The 20805-nt window shown below is 42.3% G+C and overlaps 1 protein-coding gene across 39 annotated transcripts in view; it reads right to left on the bottom strand.

Moving 5' to 3' along the window:
* Positions 1 to 20805, bottom strand: part of LOC147359647 (uncharacterized) — a 442120-nt gene that overhangs the window by 116634 nt on the left and 304681 nt on the right. For 4 of the 39 annotated variants that reach the window (XR_015141100.1, XR_015141097.1, XR_015141091.1 and 1 more), the window contains 2 exons: positions 5011 to 5135; positions 2973 to 3457 (listed from right to left, as the gene is read on the bottom strand). The exons of 25 other annotated variants lie outside the window; for them this stretch is intronic. The gene's annotated coding sequence lies outside the window, so the exon portion shown is untranslated. Of the gene's footprint in view, positions 1 to 2972; positions 3458 to 5010; positions 5136 to 5721; positions 7475 to 8679; positions 8817 to 20805 lie in introns of those variants that run through there. 10 more of the 39 variants (XR_015141098.1, XR_015141088.1, XR_015141102.1 and 7 more) reach the window with 6 other exon arrangements.

The following is a 20805-nucleotide window of genomic DNA, read 5'->3' as shown; positions in this document are numbered from 1 at the left end:
TCATACAGCCTCTTTTGTTTTCTCCTGGCCACCTGGCCACAAGATGGAGACGACACATGGCTTAAGTTCTAGAAAGGGTCTTTAGGGATGACTTACTGAAAAGTTTACCAGTTGCTTGGCACTATTTCACAATATGTACAAGTATATTACTGTCATTGTGACATATTGTGCTGGGATAATTGTGTATTTTATACACATACACACACAGAGTCATAAAATAGGATTATAAATTATGTGTAAGAACAGGAGTATATGCCTTAAAATATTTATTTCATTGCCATTACAGACGCAGCTCATATTTATACTTTATAGAAACTAGAAAGAATGAATCTAATCTTTGATACTAGAGGATTACATGTTTCAGAAGGTCCTAAATCTTTTGTGCCTGCAGTATCAGATTGAGGAAACTGGTCTTGATAATGCATGTGTTTTATTTGTTTTGCACAGGTCAAGACCAGAGAACTGTCTTCCTTTTAAGAAGTACATCCATGGAATTTGATTTATACCCAAGCAATAATTGTGATGCATGATTATTTTGCAAATAGGTGGTCCTGGTAGAATTTCTTTATACCTGATTTCTCAGTAACTACCTGGGGTTCTAATTAAAATTCGCTCTTGGTATATGTAATAGCATCTGATAATGTTATCCTTACCTCATTATGTAATAATTACATCTGTGGCTTTTGGTTTTGTTTTTAATTAGCTTCCACAATTCTCTCACAAATGACGTGGGGCAACCAACACAGTTCACTTTCTATGATATAAAAACGCATAAAGGACATAAAAAGCATCCAGAGTTAATTAGGACACCATGAGGCAAATGTCAATGGCTTGAGATGGATAGACTGGGGTGTATTTTATGCATTCTGCTCTCTTGTACATCAGTTCCTATGACAGGGCTGTGCCCATGGCAGAGGAAACCTCGTGGATATTTTCAAAGGCAGACACCCGCTTCAAGTGGTGCCTCTGCATGCTGCTGACTTCATGGCCTTTAGTCTTGTTTCATTTACTTCACATCAGAGCCTTGCACCACACTCGCTGTGGAAGTCTGGAAAGCCTGGAGGGGTTGGCACATGGTGATAGGCAGTATCAGAGAAAGAACCAGAGGAATAAGAAGTGGGGCTTAACCCAGGCCCCGTGGCCCATTTGAGGGGGAGTAAGGAGGATGGAGGGCTGCCATCACGTCTAAACTCATCTCACCCCTTGGACTGGGTCTGTGCAAGAGAAAGATTTAAAGTCACTTGCTTCAGATTTAAAATGTCACATCACTTTATATGAAAAAGCTGGGGAGGACAAATGACATCTGGGCTACAGCAATTTTATATTCAAAATAAAAATTCAGCAGGCATCTGTTGAGAACATGAGGCTCTGTGCCAGTGGATTGTTCTTGAGCGGAACATAATAATGCCTTAGTTGTGGATAATAACTATCTTGTTTCCTAACTAATTTGCTAATTCAGTTTTACCTCCTGGGCTTGAGACCTGTCACATCCCTGTTTAAGAACCTTCAGTGGCTCTTTTCTACTATCTAGGAGATCAATGCTAAGTGCCTAGACTGGCATCAAAGACTTCCAGAGAGGTCCCCCAAATATACATCTTGCTGAGCTCTCTAGTGTTCCTCTTAAAGAACATTCCATTCCAATCTTTCTGGTGCCAAAAGTCAAGCTTTATACATTTCTACTTCTGTGCCTTTCTCTCTCTCCCCTCTGCTCTCCACATCCTACCCACACAAACATGAAGCCTTAGCATTCACTTCATACTCTTATTTCTTCTATATAAGCCTGACAGATCCTGGTCTTTGCACTGCAAGCCCCATGTGTCACTATCTTGAGTGTACAAAGACTCTGTGACTTCATACATGAAAGACCTACTTAGGAGCAATGGAGAGCTGAGGGCTAAATCGTGGTTTTCTGAGTCAGAAAACCATCACCCCACTCTCCACGTCCATACCTGGTTGCCTGTGTTCATGTGTAAGAAACATATAGGCCCACATGCTGCAGTCTCACTCACCGTGATGACCCAGTTAGATATTCCAAGACAGTTTACACAGCAAACAGTTCTGAGTACTGGTCAAGTGAGGAACCTCAGTGAGAAGTTTATATGAACCATCTCACGGGGACACTCACAGCACCTTGTGAGGTTAGGGTTAGGTAGGTTGGGGTTATGTATATCCTCAAGAAGGTAGGTAATTCAGGTTCAGTGAGGTTAAATGACTCGTCAGAGGTCACATAGCTAGAATGGAACCTGGCAGGGCACATGTATTATTTCACATCCCTAGCAATTACTAGTAAGGGACCCTCTCCCCTAGTCACTGAAGACCATTCCTACAAGGTCACGGCTCTGGGAAAGTCTCCCAAAAGCTTGCATGGCTCCAGTTCAGCAGCGTCCTGCCGAAAGTCAGAGATTCAGAACAATTAGGAAGTTTGTGCATTCTCATTCACAGGTTGGACTATATGGCTTCAAGTCAAATTTACTGGAAGGATGATGACCAACAGATTGTCTCGTTCAGAATACCACTCTTTTCCTTACATTCTGTCTTCCCAAGGAAGGGAAGGCTTAAGGACAACTGCAAGCATGATGTCCTTGCAGGCTTCACACATCTATCAGACTGAATGGCCATCTTCATCCTCATTTGCAGAGCTCTCTGTCACTTAGAAGAACAGCATTAACATTAAGTCATGTGATTCTCACAAAGACATTGTCAGATAGGAGAGAACAGTGGTGTTAACGATTTTCAGTGTTCCCAATCATAGGTAAGGAAACAGAAGCTTTGAATGACGGAAATTATCCATGAGCTTGTAGACAAAAAGAAAGGGTATAGACAGAGTTCTCTTTCTTCATCAGATTAGCAGTTATATGATATTCATTTTGTTCTCATTCATTGAGCTGTGTATTCTGCTTTGTGCAATTTTACATATGTAGCACACTTGCAACAAAGAAAGGTTAAAGATGGGTATAAAAGGACATAATTAATTTAACTGAATCTCAAGACCATATATATTTCACACACACATTTCAAAATATACATATTTCAGACACACACACACATATTGTTCTTTGTCATCTTTGTCAGAGCTGTGTAGTATTCCATTTTATAGATTTACAGTAGTTTACTTCACAGTATCTTCCTGACTGAATTCGCCGCTAGTCTTTGGTGTTAACTTTACATACTACAAAACAATCCAAGTACACGTTCATCTGTGCATATGCGTGGGTAAAATACCTTATTTAAAATATTAGTCCTTCAAGAGGACCCTGGGGTCTGGCCCCTCTCCTTCAGACCAGGTCTTACAAACGGGGTGGAAAGCTCCTCCTCCCTTCTATAAAAATACTTTCTGTACTGATAGCGGTCCGTGTTCTCTTTCCTCTTGTGATCCCAGGGAGGCCAGAAAGCAAAGGCATGCATCCTCTCTTCCACACTGTGTCTCGATTTCTGAAGAATAAATGATGAGGGAATTCTTGCAGTTCAAAAAATAAAAATAAAATATTAGTCCTTGACCAAGCATTTGTATTAAATTTGATAGTTACTGTCAAATTGCCCTCCAAAAATCTGTATCTGTTCTTGATAAAAATTCTTATTTCTTCACACCTCACCAATATGATGATAATCAAACTGACAAACCAATCCAACCTGGACAAACTCCTCATTGGTGTTGTAATGTTCATTTCTTTACTTATACATGATGCTGAGCATTTTTCCATATGCTAATAAGCCAATTTTATTTTTTTTTAATCAATCAGCTTACTCATGTTTCTTTTGACCAAATGATCTCTTACTAATTTGTAATAGCTCATTATGTAGGAGACCTGGGTTCGATCCTTAGGTGGGGAAGATCCCCTGGAGAAGGGAAAAGCTACCCACTCCAGTATTCTGGCCTAGAAAATTCTATGGACTGTATAGTCTATGGGGTTTCAAAGAGTTGGACATGATTGAGCAACTTTCACTCTCACTTTATCTGTTGAGAAAAACAGTCCTTTAAGTGTCATTCATTACACTTTTTCTCCTGGACGGAAATGTTATAATTTTATGTAGCCAATTTTTTCAGTCTTTTCTCTTAGAAAGAAAAGTGAAAGTGAAGTCGCTCAGTCGTGTCCGACTCTTTGCGACCCTGTGGACTGTAGCCCACCAGGCTCCCAGAATCCCACCATGGGATTCTCCAGGCAAGAATACTGGAGTGGGTTGCCATTTCCTTCTCCAGTGGATCTTCTAGACTCAGGGATCAAACTTAGGTCTCCTGCACTGCAGGCAGACACTTTAACCTCTCAGCCACCGGGGGGTTTTACAACTTGTTTGGGAGGAAACTCTCCATTCCAAGATTGCTTAAGGACATATTTTCTCTAATGCTGCATTCTTAAGGGGATTTGCCTAATAAGATTTTCCTGTCTCTGGGCAACTAAATGTTGTCAACAATATTCAGGTATGGTCCTAACCAGATGAATTTCATACCTAAAGCGTTCTTTAATGTGAGCTTCTACAAAGACGATCAAAAGATATAACTGAACACGACTATTGCCACTATATAATATGGTACATAGGGTTTACTGAACAATGGACTAAATTTTTATATTGTACAACAGACTACAGATACTGTTTGGTGGGTTTCTGCTACCCAACCATCATTCCTCATCACAAAGGAAATGAAAATAGTTAGCCAGACATAGTCTAAGCTCTCATCTAATTCCTCTTCCTTTTGCCTTTTCTGTTATTTTTTAAGTTGAGATATAATTGACAAACAACATTGTGTAAGTTTAAGATACACAACATGTTGATCTGAAACATTTACTTATGCAATGTGATTATCACACTAATCATATTAGCTAATACCTCCAACATGTCACAAATTATCAATTCTTAAATTCTTTAAATTAAATGTCACACCTCCCAGCTGATCTAGTCTGAAATGCTTCTTCATGTGTTGAGATCTCTAGTACTTCTGTGGAGTTGGCAGGTTGAGTCTCAGTTTCTACTGTGCAAAAGGGTCAAAGTTCACTCAACATACAGAGGCCTTACCTCAAGTATTCCAAGGAAACTTGCTTCCTTCAGCAGAATATGAAACATCTGTGCAGCTAGTAAGTGATTATCCCAAGATGTTTCCATTTGCTGTCACTCCTTCACTGCCTTGCCCTCTGCTGTCTCTGGTTTGGGGAAGAGAAAAAACAGGCTCTAGCAGTCGTAAGACCAGCCACTGCTGTTAGAGCCTATACACAAACTACTACCTCACTACTTCTTACACTACTTACAGAAGAGAAAACAGAGGCCCTCAGAGTGATTTGCCCACCATGCAAGGCCAGAGAGACATACAGGTAGGAACTAAATCTAGGTCAAACTTCAGACTGACCTCTTAAGTATCACACAAGATACCCATGTGAGAAATTAAAAGGTATCACAGGACCTCAATGGAGAGGCAAAGAAAGAATACCTTTGCCTGAAGAGATCCACAAAAAAGCAGACCTTTGGGAAGAGTCTCAGTAATACCAGGTGCCCCCTCTCCCCAGGTTTAGCACAACAATAGTCCTTTACAAAGAATATCCTACACCCGCTCATTGGAACAAACAGGGCTCCCAGGGACTCCCCTTTCCCTTGCTGGCTTGTTCTCTGATAGTTGCAGATGGCGGCGTGGCTGGCTGACTTTTTGTCTAGACAGAACCGACTCCCCACAGCTCACATAATCCCTCAGATGCTGCCAGGCCACCTCCGCCTCCTCTCTTCCCTCCTCCTCACTATTCAGTATTCTCCGGGCTGCTGCCATCCTGTGGAAAGGAACACATCAAAGCCAGATGGAGTCATTCTTTCTGGGCGCTCGTGTCCTTTCTCTCTTCTCTTTTTCCTGGAACATTAATATTAATAGCTTGTTTCTTTGCAGCTGCTTTCTTCTCCAACCTCAAGGGACCGGAGCCTTTTCTTGGACTTTGTGACAGACGGAGGAGGCCTCATTTGAAGGCGGGGAGAGACGCACTGGGGGAGCACAGGCGCGGATGCTGTCTCTGATGTAATCCCGGGCCGCCCAGTGCAAGCATGTGACGTTGCTCCACTGCCAGCCCAGTCCAGCCAAATATTCTGTGTAATATGTGTCCCTTCAGAGGAAGAGAAAGAGATCTGCAGACAATCTAGCCAAAGGCCAGTGAAATCATCCCTGATCAATAATCAGTGGTTCTGCCGCCAGACTCTGCACTAGTATCTCATCTCATATAATCACCATAATTCTACCAGCTTAATATTGGTATCCTCCTTTAATAGACAGGGAAACTCAGGCTCAGAGAGAGGCAGCCAGTTGCCTACATCTCACACAGCTTGGGAGGTTGAAAGTTAAAACTCAAATCTCCTTCTAACTAATTTCCCATATATTTCTTTTTGTCTCTGTTTTCTGAGAGTTCAGCCTGCTGCTTTTGTGCTCGGTGGACCCCATAACATCAGCACTTGAGAGCTGACATGGTAAGACCAGACTTTGTGGGTCTGACTTCTCCCCTCTCACGCCCACTCCAGTCAAATCTGACATGGTCTCTGAGGTTCATGGAAGCTCTGGAATGGAGACTCGTGAAGCCAGAAGGTGTTGGCCAGATCTGTGCTCACCAGCCCTCAGAGAATGGTCGATTCCCCCACTGCGCTTTCCCATGGTGGGCTGGAGGGCAGCCGCACATCCAGAATAAGAGGAGATGTTCCAGGCTGACTGGGGTGAATCCCAAAACATCAGCGGCCATCTTGGCAAGGGGAAAGCTGACAGCGCTCCAACTTCAAGCTCATGGACACAAGATACGAAAGTGACAAAAGACACCACACTCTGTAGTTTTAACTTTCAATGCATTCTCAGGACATTCAAAGTCTAAAATGGTCAAAATATCTGGAAATTTCATGATTTACAAGGCTTTGTGTGATATGGCTTTGGCGGGCTTTTACAGTCTCACCGTGAACAACTCTTTCTGACTCTCAGCTCTGATCAAGGCAGCCTCCTTTTGATTCCTCAAATACAACAGATTCCTCCCTGACTGATGGCTTTCCAGGCTCAGGGCTGCTCCCCCTGCCATTTATTTGAGTGAGTGAAAGTCACTCAGTCGTGTTCGACTCTTTGCAACCCCATGGCCTATATAGTCCATGGAGTTCTCCAGGTCAGAACACTGGAGTGGGTTGCCATTCCCCTTCTCCAGGGGATCTTCCCAACCCAGAGATCGAACCCAGGTCTCCTGCATTGCAGGTGATTCTTTACCAGCTGAGCCACAAGGGAAGCCCAAGAATACTGGACTTATCTCTACTAGTCTTTTGGGTTGGGAACAGCAACCCACTCCAGTATTCTGGCCTGGAGAATTCCATTGACTGTATGGGGTCTCAGAGAGTTAGATACAACTGAGCAACTTTCACTTTCACTACTTATCTTTTGAGCTTCTTTGTTCTGCCATGTCAGATTAGGTGAGTTCATCAGACTGGGCAGCCACGGGGCACTGATTTATATAGGCCGTTCAAACATCAACAGTGCATTTTCCTATGAAGAGCCAGATAGTAAATATTTTCAGCTCTATGGGTCGTATAGTTTCTGGTGCATCTACTCAATCCTGCTGCTGTAGTGTGAAAGCCAGTACAGATAATACATAAAAGAACAGGTGTAGCTGTGGGTTCCAAAACAACCTTTTTCACCAAAACAGGTGGCAGGCTGGATTTGACCTGTGGGCCATAGTTTGCTGACCTTTCCTCTAGGACATCACTGAAATATAGAACTTTGGAAGCAATTAACTCAGGTTTACACAGTAAACTAACAAAACACACAAACCAATCTTAATTTCAGAAATGTTAATCATATGTTGAGTATAAACTGAAGCAAATATTTCTTGCTGGGCTGAGCCCACCTGTGATGCATATTTTTTAAGAGATGCAAGCTAAGACAGGGCACAGCCAAATAAATTAATCAATTTTTTAGAGAGGGGGGGACCTTCCGAGTAGTGTAGTGGCTAAGACCCCTTGCTCTCAATACAGGAGACCTGGATTTAGACCCTGGTCAGGGAATTGAACCCCACATGCCACAACTAAGAGTTGAAATGTCACAACAAAGATCATACAAGACCCAGCTAAGACAGGGTGCTGCCCAATAAATAAATACATGTTAAAAAAAAGATGCATATTATCAGCAGTCAGCTGAGATCTGGACTCCTAATTCATGGAGTGAAATGGGAGCAAATTATTTTCATATACACATATTGGATCATTTAACATGTTTCACAAGATGCTGTCTCGGGAAATTGCAAAAGAAAAGTGAGAATAAGAACTATGGAAATGTAGAAAACATTTTGCTTAAAGTATGCAAGACTATCAATTCTGCTTGTCAGTGGAAGTGAATTAATGGATGGAACTATTTTGGTATACAATTTTCATTAATCTAGCATAAGTTTCTCGGAAGTCTGGCTACAGGCAAGCCACAGGTTCCATGGCTGTGCCCTCTGTTTGTTCTACCCACCTCTCTCAGGCAAGCCAAATTACAGGCTCTGCTGCTATCAGTTTTATTTTTGGATACACAGACCTCCCACCAGCTTCCAGTGTCTGCTGGAGTCTAGCAAGAGGCAGACAGAGGAAGTTTTCTTCATGCTTCAGCCATTATTGGGACACTTACTATGGGTCAGGGGACACAGGTGAATGAAACACTGAGTCTACCCATCAGGATCTCCCTGATCAGGTAAGTAGGCAGGTAACACTCACACATGGAATGCAATTCAAAGGAATCAAAATGACGCGCAGCACTGAAGAATGCAGCCACATACGAGGACCACCTACGCCGTGTAGCGCTGAACCGTGTGCATCCTTGTAGTCAGCTTGCAGCCGGAGCCTCGGGCTGTCTGGACACAGGCAGATGTTACATAGGGGCATTGTTGTTGTTGTCACTGTTGAGTCACTAAGCCGCGTCTGATTCTTTTGCTATCCTGTGGACTGTAGTCCCGCCAGGCTCCTCTGTCCATGGGACTTCCCAGGCAAAATACTGGAGTGGGTTGCTATTTTCTTCTCCAGGGGATCTTCCGCACCCAGGGACCAAATTCGAACCTGCACTGCCTTCTTGGCAGGCAGATTCTTTACCACTGAGCAATGGGGGAAGCCAATACTGGGGCACTGGAAGACATCAAGGGCTAAGAGTAAGGGTACTGTTGGAGAACACGGGTGACCAGAGCAAACTAAAACCATGTTTAGATTATGCATGAGTTCAGGTTCCCCCAGACTCTCCCACAAATGCCCATTATATCAGTTGGTTAACTGAGTTATAACTCTTCACTGGCCCATGGGTTATAGATGGGGCGGCACTGACAGGAACAGAATGCTTTCCTTTAATTCTTGCCTCTTTTCTACCTCCCTCACTAATTAGCGTGATTTCCAACCACCTACCTCCCACCACCAAATATCTCACTCAGTTATAGCAAGATAATTGCTGAGAGTCCCTAGCAGTGTCATATGGGGGCCCCATAGATGTAGCAAGAACTAAAAGGAAAAAGCCATTAGGTTGTGTGAGATGCTTGGAAGCATTCTGTAACCTTCCCAGCTATGGTAGAAGAAGAAATGGTGCACCCAGAATGCAGACGTTAGGACTGGGTCACCAGCCTAAACAAAGATGGAAGACAGACTTGTACTCCTCCGACCTGGCGGATCTGTCACTCTGCAAAAGCTGCTAGCGACAGATCTGAGATCATCTCACAAAGCACATTGATAAATCCATGCCTGTCTACCACATTAATACGTACTCTCACTCACATACATATCCTGAAAAGATCTTTAGTAAAATGGACATGGAACAATGGACTGGTTCCAAATTGGGAAAGGAGTATGTCAAGGCTGTATATTGTCACCCTGCTTATTTACTTCAATGCAGAATACATCATGTAAAATGCTGGGCTGGATGAAGCACAAGCTGGAATCAAGATTGCTGGGAGAAATATCAATAACCTCAGACATGAAGATGACACCACCCTTATGGCAGAAAGTGAAGAGGACCTAAAGAGCCTCTTGATGAAAGTGAAAGAGGAGAGTTAAAAAGCTGGCTAAAAACACAACATTCAGAAAAACTCAGATCATGGCATCTGGTCCCATCACTTCATGGCAAATAGATGGGGAAACAATGGAAACAGTGGCAGATTTAATTTTCTTGGGCTCCAAAATCACTGCAGATGTTAACTGCAGCCATTAAATTAAAAGATGCTTGCTCCTTGGAAGAAAAGCTATGACCAACCTAGACAGCAAGTTAAAAAGCAGAGACATTACTTTACCAGCAAAAGTCCGCCTAGTCAAGCTATGATTTTTCCAGTAGTCTTGTATGGATGTGAGAGTTGGACCATAAAGAACGCTGAGTGCCAAAGAATTGATGCTTTTGAACTGTGGTGTTGGACAAGACTCCTGAGAGTCCCTTGGACTGCATGGAGATCCAACCAGTCAATCCTAAAGGAAATCAATCCTGAATATTCATTGGAAGGACTGATGATGAAGCTGAAGCTCTAATACTTTGACTGCCTGATACGAGGAGATGATTCACTAGAAAAGACCCTGATGATTGGAAAGATTGAAGGCAGGAGGAGAAGGGGATGACAGAGGATGAAGTGGTTGGATGGCATCTCTGATGCGATGGATGTGAGTTTGAGCAAGCTCCGGGAGTTGGTGATGCACAGGGAGGCCTGCAGTGCTGCAGTTCATGGGGTTGCAAAGAGTGGGACATGACTGAGCAACCGAACTGAATTGAACTACTAAAATGGAATGACTTTTTTCTAAGTCAGTTTCTTCCTACCTCCAATAAATACATTTGTAAGCATACCAAATTATTAGCTTGTGTGGGGCAACTATACTTTGAGGCCCTCTGATACATTTTCTCAGTGCTTATCTTATACTTCTTTTTCATAGAACTTTTCAAAATTTCAATTAGTTAATGTTTTGCTAACTCTTTTCTTTATTGTCTCTCTCCTGACTGTGTACCACATGAGGACAGGGAACCCGTTGGTTGTATTGTTTAGCTTCCTTCAACATTCATCTGCTAAGGGGTTTTCCTGATGACTCAGTGGTAAAGAATCCACCTGTTCAGTGCAGGAGATATGGGTGCGACCCCTGGTACAGAAAGACCCCACATGCTGTGCAGCAACGAAGCTCGTGTGCCACAACTATCGAGCCTGTGCTCTAGAGCCCACGTGCAGCAACTGCTGAAACCGCGTTCCACGACTACTGAACCTGCGCGCCCTAGACCCCACGCTCTGCACGAGAGAAGTCATCTCAGTGAGAAGTATGCGCACCGCAACTAAAGAGTAGCCCTCACCAGCCACAACTAGAGAAAAGCCCAAACAGTAAAAAAAGACTCAGCACAGCCAAAAAAAAAAAAAAATCCATCTGCCGAATGAACAAAGGGATGAAGTGGACACTCCATGGACTTATTTATCACACCTTTCATGGGAAAGCCTCCATTGGGACTGATAGTCTCTGGCTGTAGACACAAACCTGTCAGTATCAGATGCTCCATCTAGAAAACCCCTCCCTGACATGGGGTGGAACCATCCCCACCAATCCTTGTGGTGGGAAAACAGGATGAGAGGACAGAAGGAAAGGGCTGGTTGGGACGGAAGACACTTGTCCACTTTGCAATCCAGTTATTAATATTCTGTGGAAAAGAAGAAACCTGTTTAATATTCTATGGCAAATAGGAAACCCAGCACAATAACAAACAACTTTCTGCTGGACATTTCAAGTAATCCAGACACTAATTCTTCTGTTTGAAAACCTGTTTGAGTCCTGGAGTCAGAGAACCAAGGCTGAGGTACAGTTTGCAACGCCAACATATTTCTGAGATCACTCCAGGAGACCTAATGGGGAAATTCAAATGAGGCCACCTGCTTTATTACATGTCGAAAGGAGGGTCTCCCCTCTTCCCCGGGTGCAATTTATTCTCCTAACCTTACAGCACGGGAAATGGAATTTTTCAATGGATCTTTTTTCCTTCAAAAGTCATCATCTTTACCAAGCCACCAAGCTTTTCACTGAAAATGGATTTAGATAATTTGGAGTTTGGTGTGTCAGATTTCTATTATTATTTTTTTTTCTTTTCAATTTTCTTTTTCTGTTCAGGAAGAGACCCATTCTGCTGTAGTCACGCCCCATTGAACAGAGTCAAACCTGGATATAATTATTTCCTCTGAGGTGAAAACAGCCTAATATGGAAGAAGCTACTGAAATTGAAATCTCAGAAAACCACCAACCCAAGGCAGGGGTATTTTTATAATGATGCATTCTCCCAAGAGGCAGGTTATTAAAATGTCAATTCTATGTGTGTGTGTATGTGTGTATATATATATATACACACACACATATATATTCACATACATATGTTCACACATATATACTTATGTGCATATAAATACATACATAGTTTTATATATATACATATACGTATATAGTCTTCAGGAGGCAGATACACAGTGATTAGTATAGACAGCAGAATCACTTACATCTAATTACAATGGAAACAGAAGTCATCTTTATAAACTGTCATATATTTAATTAAGAAAACTTAGCATTTGGATGCATGGCTACCAGTTGGTAATGAGGTGAAGAAGAACAAGTTTCAAGAAAACTGGGACAAGTTCTAAATGTACACTCTGCACCACACTCAAATAACCAAAAACAGACCCTCTAACTGGAGCAGCCATGTACTAAGTTAAAACTCAGGCTCCATCAGGTTTCTCTTCTTGTTATAGAACCATTGGAAGGACTTCCCTCATGGTACAGTGGATAAGGATACTCCTGCCAAAGCAGGAGACATGGGTTCGATCCCTGGGCCGGGAAGATTCCAGATGCCTTAGAACAACTAAGCCCACACGCCACAACCACTGAGCCCGAGTTCTAGAGCCCGCGCGCTGCGACTGCTGAGTCCACATGTCAGTACAACTGAAGCCTGCGCCCCTAGAGCCTGTGGTCCGCAACGAGAGAATCCACTGCAGTGAGAAGGCCACGCACCACAATTAGATTCTAGCCCCTGCTCGCCGCAACTAGAGAAAGCCTGCAGGCAGCAAAAAGACCCAACACAACCAAGAATAATTTTAAAAGTTATTGAAAAAAAAAATCACTGGGAGCACATCCAGCCACACACCCCGGCTTTAAGAGTTTTCTGTTCTTGAGAAGCGAGCACAGTGGTGTCGTGTGGGCGTGCTGCCCCCTGCTTCCTCTCTAGACACTAAGAGAGACCACTAAGATGTTTAAGGCCTGAATGTGAAGCTCATACAGAAGCTTGATGCTCCACTTGTCTCTCACCAGACAGGATTTCCAGCAAACAACAGTCTGCTCCTGCTACCAGCCTGGCTTGGCTGGTCCCTAGGTGTTTCTGTTGCATGTTTATCTTTTTTGGTTTGTTTGTTTGAGCCCTGATTTGACTTTTACAGAAAATCCACCAAGACAGTTATTTTAGTCCATTCAGACTGCTATAACAGAATTCCACAGACTGGGTGGGTTAGAAACAACAGAAATTTGTCACAGTTCCAGAGGTTGGGAAGTCCAAGATCAAGTGGCCAGCAGATCTGGTGGGAGCCTTCTTACCACAACCTCACATGGCAGAAGGGATGAGAGATCTCTCTGGGTTTCCTCTAATAAAGGCACTATCCCTACTCATGAGGGCCCTACCTCCATCTCCAAAAATCATCATACTATGGATAAGGTTTCAACATATGCATTAAGCAGGGATACAAACATGCCATCCATAGCTGCTGTTGTTATTTAGTTGCTGAGTCTTGTCTGACTGTTTGTGACCCCATGGGCTGTAGCCCACCAGGCTCCTCTGTCCATGGGATTTCCCAGGCGAGAATACTGGAGTGGGTTGTCATTTCCTCCTTCAGGGGATCTTCCCAGGGATTGAACCTCCGTCTCCAGCATTGGCAGGCAGATTCTTTACCACTGAGCCACCTGGGAAATTCGGGGACTCTGAAACTTGTACTTTGTGCTCTGTGTTGCAAAATTTCTTGGCTTAGAGAATGCTAGAGATCGCCAAAGTGAGTGAAATAAGTCAGACAGAGGGGAACTACTGTATGACATTCCTTATATGTGGAATCTTAAGAAAAATATGATACAAATGAACTTACAAAACAGAAAGAGACTCACAGACTTAGAGAATGAGCTTATGGCTGCTAGGGGGAAGGTAGACAGGGGGAAAAGCTAGTTAGGGACATGCACACGCTGCTATATTTAAAATGGATAACCAATGAGGACCTACTGTATAGCACATAGAGCTCTGTTCTGTGTTATGTGGCAGCCTGGATGGGAGGGAAGTTAGGGAGAGAATGGATACATGTGTATGTATGGCTGAGTCCCTCATCACAACATGGTTAATCGGCTATAGTGGTGGTGGTTTAGTGGCTAAGTTGAATCCAACTCTTTGCAACCCCGTGGACTGTAGCCTGCCAGGCTCTTCTGTCCACGGGATTTCCCAGGCAACACTACTGGAGTAGGTTGCCATTTCGTTCTCCAGGGGATCTTCCCAGCCAAGGAATCGAACCTGCATCTCCTGTATTGGCAGGCGGTTTCTTTGCCACTGAGCCACCAGGGAAGCCTTTTATATACAAGTCTCTATAAAAAATCCTGGTGGAAGGATGGGGTGGAGAAGGTGGCCTGTTACAAACAAACAAGAATCATATCTCATCTGTCTTAAGAACCTAAACCCAGCACTGTACCTAGAGCCAACTAACTGTCTGCATGTTCTGCTTCCCCCTGACCTATTATGCTCTGACTTCTGTGCTTTTGTATAAGCTATTCCTTAGACATTGAGCTCTCATTATCCTCTGCCTGTTTTCACCTGATTATGCCTGATTCATCTTTCAGACATGCAATTATAGGTGACCTCCTCCAGGAAGCCCTCATTGGAAATCCCTATACACACATCACCATATTGTCCTTAAGTACCTTTGTCACAGAGCCCTCCATCCTAGAATTTAACACTTGAGTTCAATCTCCTATCATCTCCCACTAGATTGAACATTCCATGAGGATACAAATCCTGTCTTATCCAATAACAAATAACCACAGTACTTCCTTGCTATCATCTGCTCAAAGAAATACCATTGAAGGAATGAATCAACTAATGACTTTAAAAATGAGTAGATGAAATCTCAACTTCTTCTATATTGTTTTGAGATGGTTTACTCCAGTGTTTCAATGCCTTAGGTGCCTTACAAGAGAGGAAGGAATCTATGTCCTTTATTCATCCTCGTGTTTAATTCAGAGTCATCACCCAATTCATCTTCAAATATCCTTCTCTCTGGCCAAAATTTGAATTTATCATTTTTCATTTTATTTCTAAGTTGTTAAAGCTCCCCTTGTTGAGTAGAAGACATTTTCAGAGCTCTCCACTCTAAAGCCTATACATTCCTTACATGCCCATACCACCCCCCGACACACATACATACATGTGCATACATATTTAAGGACTTTATTTTCTACATTTAAAATGGAAGATGCGGCCATGACTGCTTCTAGAGAGCCTACTGCTTCTGACACTCTGATTTCACAATCCTATAGCTGCTTCATTACCATCTCTTCGACAGTGCTTTTTTTTCCCTCCCTTAGATTCCGGAACCTCTGACCAGCTTAACTGTTTCTAAACTATCTTAAGGAGGATTAATCTTGTCTGGAAGAAGGTGATATGTTAGGTCATTACTCCCTCCTTGGATGTGAAGAAAACTTTTTTCTTGTCATCACCAAGACTGGCTGAAATTCCACCATTCACTGATTCAGTTTTATGACAGGAATGTGCCAAGTGCTCTGCCCGATGTTTTCCCAGAGGCAGGTCCATGGGCGCTAAGGAACCTCTTCTCTTCCTCTCACAGGCCACTTGCTTGCCAGTGATGTAATCTCTGAATAAAACGGGATGTAACCTGCTCTCTGCTTAGGGAATTTGTTTTATACTTTGATTCATTCTTTCTTGGGGGAAGTTTCCTGTGACCCCAACTAAACCATCCACCCCTGCAATCTGTCCCCACATCATCCAGTATAACCCTCCTCACACCTGTCGTAACTACCTGCTTATTGTTTATCTTTCCCAACAGAGAATAGGCTTCACTGAGAGCAAGGTTTGTGACTCTTACCTAACCTCTGCTTCCCAGTACCGGGAACATTATTCAAATGCTTTGTTAACAGGCACGTAATAAATAATTTGTTCAGTATATGAAAGAAAACTTTCTGGTCTGGTTGAGACTGAACTGGGAGTTAAATTCCACAGTCAACACTGGATTATTCAATTCTCAGGCTAAGCGCGTGCTTAGGCAAAATAGTTGGAGAAGGCAATGGCACCCCACTCCAGTACTCTTGCCTGGAAAATCCCATGGACGGAGGAGCCTGGTAGGCTGTGGTCCATGGGGTCGCGAAGAGTCGGACACGACTGAGCGACTTCCCTTTCACTTTTCACTTTCATGCATTGGAGAAGGAAATGGCAACCCACTCCAGTGTTCTTGCCTGGAGAATCCCAGGGACGGGGGAGCCTGGTGCGCTGCCGTCTATGGGGTCGCACAGAGTCGGACATGACTGAAGTGCCTTAGCAGTAGCAGCAGCAGGCAAAATAGTGGGGGTTGGGGAGAGAAGACAGTTAAAAGCATAGAACTCCTTTGACAAACTTATTCAGAGATTTGAAATCAAACTATTCGATAAGTAGCTATTTTAACATTAGCATCCATAAACATTTTGTTACTTCTAAAAAAGTAAAATCCATAACCATTTTCTTTCTAGAGTAAGAAGGCCATCATTACATTTGTTGTTGTTTAGTCATGAAGTCATGCCTGACTCTTTTGCAACCCCATAGACTGTGGCCCACCGAGCTCCTCTGTCTATGGGATTTCCCAGCAAGAACACTGAGTGGGCTGCCATTTTCTCCTCCAGGGGATCTTTCCCATCCGGGGATGGAACCCGTGTGTCCTGCATTGGCAGGCAGACCCTTTACCTTTGAGCCACCAGGGAAGCCCCATCATTACATTTATTAAAATTAAATATTGTTCTTCTTCAGTTGCTAAGTCATATCTGATTCTTTGCGACCCCATGGACTATAGCACACCGGGCCTCCCTGTCCCTCACCATCTCCTTGAATTCATCCAAGTTCATGTTCATTAAATAGGTGATGCCATCCAACCATCTCATCCTTGGCTGCCCTCTTCTCCTTTTGTATTTCCCAGCATCAGGGTCTTTTCAAATGAGGCAGCTCTTCACATCAGGTGGCCAAAGTATTAGAGCTGAATGAATGGTCTCTAAAGTCTTGGTTAAATTTATAACTCAAAGGTCTTAAACTATCCTTATCTAATCTTCTATTTATACTCTTGTTACAACTTCCCAACTAAACAACTTTCCAGTAACAGGCTAAATGTTTGAAGTGAAAAAGAGAAACCAACCGTTCTGTGCCTGATGAACATATGGAGAAAGGAGGAAACTGGATCTGGACTTGGCTAGCTCTGGCCAAGTACTGAGGCTGTTGGAGTGTTGGGTAAGTCATTACTGAGAAAATGTTCCAGTAAACCTCATCTGTTATTTCATATGTGTAAACCTGAGTGCATTTAGCAGTTCCCACCTTTCAAATGTGTTCAATTTCAAAAGCACATTTCTTTGTCAGATTTTCTTAAGAATTTGAAGTCTTTTCCCCATAGAAACAATATTGTGTTTGTAAGTTTTGCAGGCTAGCTCACCAAAACCCATTTATTTCATAATTTAACTGAAATACATGTTCAACGACAAAAGTAGAAAACAATGCTGTAAAGGCATTGATTTTTTTTTTTTTAATGCCACAAACCATGTCTAAACATGGAGGGTAGAGCAAAAATACATTTAAAAGTCATGATAAGTTTTCAGGCCTTAGATATTTGGCAAAACTAATACAATTATGTAAAGTCTAAAAATAAAATAAAAATTAAAAAAAAGGATACAAAATTTAAAATAAAGAAAATTAATAGGACCTCAGTTTTATGTTGCCAATTAGTATCTGTAAAAGCAGCATGGAAATCACATCTACCTGCTTCCTAACATCCAGTCTCTCTTTCTTCCTTTAGAAAGGAAAGTAACACTCAATCTGTAGCTGAATACAGAGCCAACCAGAGTAAAAAGCATATTTCACAGCCACCTGTGCTCCTAGGTATGACCATATGATTAATTCCACCAGAAGAGTGTACCTGGAAGTGATGCTGTAATTTCTGAGTTACGTTCTTAAAGTCCCTAACCTTCCTCAACTGACTGGAACACAGAGATACTGGAGGGTCATCCTAGACAGTACAATTGGAGGTGGTACCCTGGGAAATGATGAAGCACAGGACAGGCTTCTTAGACAATCTTATGGAGCAAGGCCTCTGCATCAGTTCTGAACCATCTACTTACAGATTGCTATGTTAGTTCTAACTTGTTTAATCACAAAAAGATTCAAAATAAACGAGTTAGAAAATTGTCTCTCTATATATAGAAATTTGTCTCTTTAGAAGATTGGGGCCTACCAGGTGGTGCTAGTGGTAAAGAACCCGCTGCCAATGCAGGAGACATAAGAGATGCAGGTTCGATCTCTGGGTCGGGAAGATCCCCTGGAGAAGGGCATGGCAACCCACTCCAGTATTCTTGCCTGGAGAATCTCATGGACAGAGGAGCCTGGCAGATTACAGTCCATAGAGTTGCGAAGAGTCGGACACAACTGAAGTGACTAAATATACACATAAAGATTATATATATATATATAAAATCTATACATACATATATATATTATATAGCCGTAACCAGTGTAAACAAATGATGATGATATAGTGAAGAATCCTAGGGGGTTCTGAAGGAAATAACTCTAGAATTACCAGAATGTGGCTAGTACAAAAAAATTTTGCTCAAAACTCGAAATTTTTCTCTTTGAAAAAAAAAATATTTTTTAACTTCAGGAATATATGCCAAGATATGTCATGGAGATATTTTCTCTGGATCATATCGTATAGGCTAAACCAAAATTTTGATTATAACTTTCCTCTTTCCTTCCTTCTTATTTCTTTCTTCTTCCTTTTTTCCTCTCTTCCTTTCCTTCATTATTTGAACCTGAAGATATAGGCTGAATGTATAGCTGTAAAGCTTCATAAGGCACAGTATTCTTCAAGGAAGTTACAGATGCATTGGAGAGACAGAAAAAGAAAGCACTAATAGCCATGCTCTGTGAAAAATGCTATAATGCAGTTATTTCCAAAACTCTGGGGGAGCCAGAAAAAAAAAAATGCCTTTTGGAAGTTATTGGAACCTTTGGTTGAAAAACTGAGAAAAGAGGTTTTTTAAGAGTCACAGTTATAGAGTATGGGTTTCCTTTTGAGTTGATGAAAATGTTCTAGAATTGATTGTGGTAATGGCTGCCCAACTCTGGGGATATATGAACAGCCATTGAATTGTACAGAGGATGAGATGCTTGGATGGTATTATTGACTCAATGGACATGAGTCTAAGCAAGCTCCAGGAGACAGTAAGGAACAGAGAAGCCTGGCATGCTGCAGTCCATGGGGTTGTGAAGAGCTGGACATGACTGAGCAACTGAACAATTGAACTGTACACTTTAAATGAGTGAATTGTATGGTATGTAAATTCTATCTCAAAAAACTGTCACCAAAAAAAAAAAATATTACTGGGAAAAGATTCAAAGCTTCATTGGAAAGAATTTTTGTTAGCTTGCCTTTTCCAAAATGACTGGATACATTGAACATATATTCATCTCTACATATATGTGAGTGAGTGAGTGAGTGCTTTCTCAGTCGTGTCTGACTCTTTGTGACCCCATGAACTGTACCCACCAGGCTCCTCTATCTATAGAATTCTCCAGGCAAGAATACTGGAGTGGGTTTCCATTTGCTTCTCCACAATACATACATGATTATGTCAAAATAAAGTTAATATGATTTTTATTGTAGATCCAAATTTGCTCGATGACAAGTCAGAGACTCAGGCACCTTTCATAGAGATTCTGATTCAGAATATTACATTTAACATATTTAATAGAAAACATAGGACAGAGCGCAAGGATGGTTCCAGTTCTTCACCCTTTCTTGACTCTTTGCCATGGAGTATCAGTGGGCACTAAAGAATCAAAGCTTGAAAAGTCCTTAGCGTTATTCTTGCACTTTTGACACTGTCATGAGGAAAATGTGTCCTCTCTAAATTGCTGACCCAGGAGAAGGATGAGAGACTTGTGAACCAGCTGGGATCAGCTCAGAATAGATGACTCCCAGGCGACAGCAGACTCTCATGTCAGCCCAGCTGAGACAGGAGACCAGATACCCTATAAGCCAAGTTCACTGTAGACCGGCTGACCCCCACCCAACTGACAGAAAACAGGTAAGCTCAATAAGTTCCACTGGTAAGGTGGTTGTTACACAACAAAATTATGGCCATAGTACTGATATGAGGTCAAAGAGCATTACGATCAGGCGAGGTGAGGACAATTTTCTTGTCCTTATTACCACCCTCTTTTTCCTCTTAAATGCCAAAAACTGCTCCTGACATTCCAAGTATAACCTTGTCACTCCTGGGAGGCTCACTGCTTAAAGTGCTACATGTACAATTGCTTTAAACTCTGAGGCTGGAGGAACAGAGGTAAATCAAAATCTTCCTGTTGTAGACAGAGAAACTTTTTTTTTTTCTAATTTTATTTTATTTTTAAACTTTACATAATTGTATTAGTTTTGCCAAATACCGAAATGAATCTGCCACAGGTATACATGTGTTCCCCATCCTGAACCCTCCTCCCTCCTCCCTCCCCATACCATCCCTCTGGGTCGTCCCAGTGCACTAGCCCCAAGCATCCAGTATCGTGCATCGAACCTGGACTGGCAACTCGTTTCTTAC

This window comes from Bos grunniens, chromosome 14 (genome assembly GCF_055505025.1).
Source record: "Bos grunniens cultivar Pamir isolate PY7600 chromosome 14, Bosgru_T2T1.0, whole genome shotgun sequence".
NCBI classification, from domain to species: Eukaryota; Metazoa; Chordata; class Mammalia; order Artiodactyla; family Bovidae; genus Bos; species Bos grunniens.
The sequence above is the reverse complement of the archived record's forward strand: the minus strand, read 5'-3'. Positions and strand labels throughout refer to the sequence as shown.